This window comes from Sinocyclocheilus anshuiensis, unplaced genomic scaffold (genome assembly GCF_001515605.1).
Source record: "Sinocyclocheilus anshuiensis isolate Anshui unplaced genomic scaffold, SAMN03320099.WGS_v1.1 scaffold2918, whole genome shotgun sequence".
Taxonomy (NCBI): Eukaryota; Metazoa; Chordata; class Actinopteri; order Cypriniformes; family Cyprinidae; genus Sinocyclocheilus; species Sinocyclocheilus anshuiensis.
The window spans coordinates 27,386-32,525 of NW_015547786.1; the positions used below are offsets into that span (position 1 = coordinate 27,386).

Genomic DNA, 5,140 nt, shown 5'->3' on the forward strand with positions numbered 1-5,140 from the left:
GGGTCCTGAACCGCGGGAAGCAGATGGCTGCCCCTCTTTCCTCGAAAAGAGAGACAAACGAGAGCGGAGCTTTTTTATTGAAAAATGCTCGCAGTGCACGCAGATTGACCCCTCGAGGACATCGCATGCGTGCTCTTCGCCCAAACAAACAACGCATAGATCGATGACACGGATGCACACATCCTCTAAACGCTTTGCTAGTGCTCGCCATAATGAATGAATAGAGATCGCTCTTACTAAAACCTTCATTCTTTGGAATTATTGTGTATTTATTTTAACCTTGGGCTTGGCCAGTTAGATGACCCTTTACCACCACAGTGCTTGTATTATGAGTGTGTTGTTGATTTCTCTTAATGCAGATGGCTCATGGCATTCTTCAGGCACATGGAAACTCACAGCTTCACACCCTGTTGACTCTAGCAGAGGAGAATGGTCTGTGGTCCAACGCCACACTGTGTAGCCTTCTCTCGAGTGACATCCCTAATGTAGAGAAAGGTGAAATGTATTCTACTGTCTATTACTTTCTCATTTGAATGTTCTATTTGTTCTTTTTTTTTTTCCATATTTTGTACTGCTACTGCTAATTATACTGCTACTGTTATTAACTAACTTGAATGCGCGTCTCCCATAGTACATGAGTTTTTATCTCGAGAAGGACCTGAACTGCTTCATATGCGTATAAAGCACCTCATTAAACAGAAGCATATGGAAAAAGCTGCAAGACTAGCAAAGACATGCGCAGAGTTTCCTGAATTTGGAGGAAAAAAGAACTTCAAACAAATCTACCTCGTATGTCTGTGTGAAATAAAGCCACAAGAAGAACTTATGAAAGAGGTAAGGGTCTTTTAAAAAAAGGTCTTGTCTACTTTGCATTAAAGGGTTAGTTCACCCAAAAATGAAAATTCTGTCATTAATTACTCACCCTCATGTTGTTCTAAACCTGTAAGACCTCCGTTCATCTTCGGAACACGAATTTAGATATTTTTGATGAGTTCTGAGAGCTCTCTGACCCTCCCATAGACAGCAATGTAATTACCACGATCAAGGTCCAGAAACGTAGCAAGGAGATCTGTAAAATAATCCATGTGACCATCCAATTTTACGAAGCTACGAGAATACTTTTTGTACGCAAAGAAAACAAAAATAACGACTTTATTCAACAATTCGTCTCCTCCCTGGTGCCATTTTGGAGAGTATCCACTGAACGTAAACAGCGTATGCTATTCTGTGTCAGCTGCGTCACGCTTTTCTTTGTTTTCTTTGTTTAATTTGCGTAGAAAAAGTATTCTCGTAGCTTCGTAAAATTACGCTGATGTCCCTGATGTCACATGGATTATTTTACCGATCTCCTTGCTACATTTCTGGACCTTGATCGTGGTAATTACATTGCTGTCTATGGGAGGGTCAGAGAGCTCTCAGAATGCATCAACTCATAATTCATAAAAAATATCTTAATTTGTGTTCCGAAGATGAACGGAGGTCTTACGGGTTTAGAACAACACGAGGGTGCGTAATTAATGACAGATATTTCATTTTTGGGTGAACTATCCCTTTAATGCTAAAGTTTAACTGTATTTAGAGTTTTATTTCTGCTCTTTCACATTTTTTGTTTCATTTGAAATTATAATCAGGCCATTTGTGTTCCTTATGTTATCCACAATTACAGCTGTATGCATGAGTGGACTGTACTTGAAAAGTACTCCTGTGTAGTATTCCTTTCGTCAACGAAATTTATGACTAAATATCGTCGTCAACGAACCTTTATTACGTGACGAAAACGAGACGAGACGAAAATGCTGGGCATGTGACGATGACTATAATTAAATGTATAATGCAATATCGTTGACGGATAAAAACGAGACTAAATGTGGTTTACAAAATAAAAACTATGCTAAAATGTACTAAAATTAAAACAGGCCGCCAAAAACAACACTACTCCTGTGACAAGTAGCCGTTTTTTTGTTGAATTTAGCTTTTCGGTCACCTCTTAAGGTCCTTAAAATACCTTTAAAACATTTTTGTGTTCGTTTTTAAAATGTTTTCCAGTCATTCTATTATTTAATTTATTTTTCCTGACTTTTGCCAAAGGTTTTGGTACAAAAATATCTTAGTATTGCATGGCCTGCATGTTTCTGCATCATGATGGAATCACCATCATGCTTAAAGGGTTACTGTACTCACCCTCATGGTGTTCCAAACTGATAAAACTTGTTCATCTTTAAAACACAAATGAGGATATTTTTAATGCAATCTGTGATATTTTCCCTCTATTGACAGTCCATTCCACCAAAAACTTGAAGCTTCACAAATAAACAAATAAAAGTAATCCATATGAATTGAGCAATTTAATCCAAGTCTTCTGTAGAGGCATGATCGCTTTATATGATGAACAGATTTAATATAGGTTTTTATTCTCATATAAACACTGATCAATGCATCTACATCACATATGGTAAACACAAACTTGCTTGCTTGACACACAAGAACCAATGATGTTCTCACATCTCAAACAGGTATGACTGAGCTGCTGTCATTGTCGTGAAATACTGAAATATTTTAGGGTTTCATGACCCTTTAAAATTTCCCTTTTGTCTGTGTTGTTATTAATTAAAGGTTTAGTTCACCCAAAAAATAAAATTCTGTCATCATTTACTCATGTTGTTCCAAATCCAGAAGACTTTTGTTCATCTTCTGAATACAAAAGAAGATTTTTAATATTCTCTCATCCTTGATCACCACACATACATGAAGCTCATCAAACATGGTAAACACGGAAGCACAATTGTACTTGCTTGATGTGCGAGACAAAACCTCATTAGGCTTCCCTGTTTAACATATTTGATGAGCTCTGTGTATGTGCATTGCTTAACGTTTATATAAGAATAAAAAAAAATCAGTTCATCATATAAAGCGAGCATGTCTCTTCAGAAGACTCAATTCATATGGTTTACTTTTACCATGTCTTTTTGTACCTTTTGATGCATGAAATTTGGATGGACAATAATAATGTGAAAATATTAAACATTTTCATTTGCGTTCCAAAGATGAACGTCCTTTTTATGGGTTTAAAACTACATGAGAGTGAGTAAATCGGGGCTTGATAATTGTTTTTCTCCCCAAGGACGGCATTTAAAAAACTTTTAAGGGCCCAATGAAAAATTGTTGAATAATGTGTTTTTGGTAACACTTTAGTATAGGGACTAATTCTCACTATTAACTAGTTGCTTATTAGCATGCCTATTATTAATATACTGGCTGATTATAAGTACTTATAAAGCACATATTCTGATTTTTGAGACAATTGTCATAGTTAACGGTTTGTTAATAGCGAGAATTAGACCTTAAAATAAAGTGTGACCCAGAAATGTTCTGGTGACAGTAAAATATGTGTTTGTATCAGAACCAATCATGCAAAATAAAAGCTCTGTTGAATGTGTAATATCAAGTATTCAGTAAATCATGTTGATTAGAACTTAGTGCAAAGGTCATTGAGAAACACAGTATATGTGCTAACATTGTTTATAGCACTTACACTCACCTGTTTTCAAATGTGATTATATTTTATCAATAATTTGGCAAAGAGACTGCACATAAGATCAAAAAATATTTTTATAAAAGGACATTCAGCAAGAGTTTAGCAGCAGATGCTTGAGGCTCACATGGGGCAAAAGTGTGAAATGTCTGCAGGGTGGAAACAAAGAAACGTGAATGGAACAGTTTGCAGCATATCACACATAAGACAACAGAGTAAAGGGTAATTATGAAAGTTTGTTTCAATTGTCCTTTGGGAGTCTACGTCCAATACTTTTCAAGGAGACTAGTATTATGATAAAGTAATGAGAAATAATATTCTGCATGACCATATTCTACATTCGTAATCCTGCCCAATACCTAAATTTAACAACTTCCTTACTAACTATTAATAAACAGCAAATTAGGAGTTTATTGAGGCAAAAGTCGTAGTTAATGGTTTGTTAATAGCGAGAATTGGACCTTAAAATAAAGTGTGACTGTTTTCTTTAATAAAGGGATAGGGGACATTTTCAAGCAAAATGAATTGATTTATTATAATACAAAAAGTACACTAAGGTTTTCAAATGTTTATGCTTTAAAATATTTAATAATAATATTCTATATCTATCTCTCTCTCTCTCTCTCTCTCTCTATATATATATATATATATATATTTTAGGGGTGATCCCGAATAGTCGAAGATTCGATGTTTCGATAAGAGGAGACTGATTCGAATACCAATCTTACAGTCGAATATTCGCGGGGTGTTATGATCATGCCATTTTGGCTATACGGGGGTGCTCAAATGTCTGATTTCACATAGAACTACTGGTTTTCTCACAATAAGTTAATATACAGCCTATTAAAATAATGCTGTAAATAACGGTTTCCGCGGGTCTTAAAGTCTTACATTTTGTTGTATCAAATTTAAGGCCTTAAAAAGTCTTAAATTGTACAAGAAAGTCTTAATTATGATTTCAAGAGGTCTTAAATTTGGGGACGGAAAGACCAGAATTGCGATATGGCTTAATGTGACGATTAAACTTCAAAAGGCTATGATTTCATTAAATAAACATGAGCGCTGCACGTTAAAAGTCCGGTGCTGCGCTGCTTTGTGTTCTGCTGTAGTGTTGGATCGTTCTTGAACGATTCGTTCATTTTAAATGAATCTTTAATGTGACTCGGGAAGAACGAGTCGTCTCGGGGAGTGATTCGTTCAGTCGCGCATGCGCAACATCCTATAGGTTCTGTACTGGAATTAGTCAAGTAGTTCACCTGTTTCAAGTCTTCGGGTTTTCCGAGTCGTTCGTACATCATGTGACAAGCCCCATAAGCTTAACCAATGCAGTCTGAGCCGGAAAGAGAAGGTGCGTTCGACTTCATGCAGCACTGCGCAGATCGATCGCAATCTGACTTGAAGCAGTGCATGCCGGTTAGTAATTTTGTCCGACTTGAGACGGCACCGACGCCACGTCACTGTCACGTGTGGCATCAAAGCAACGCGAGAGCGTTTCGAGAGCAGCCGGCTGACTCGCGTGATTTTTTTTCCCAAACCAGTTGAGCGCAAACCACGCCCCCTACGCGAAAACCCCACCCCGCAGCCATGACTCATGTCTGGCTTAATTTC

The 5,140-nt window shown here is 36.9% G+C and overlaps 1 pseudogene; it reads left to right on the forward strand.

Annotated features, from left to right (window-relative positions):
* Positions 1-811, forward strand: part of LOC107704608 (zinc finger protein 292-like) — a 21,552-nt pseudogene extending 20,741 nt beyond the window's left edge.
* The last annotated feature ends 4,329 nt before the right edge of the window (positions 812-5,140 follow it).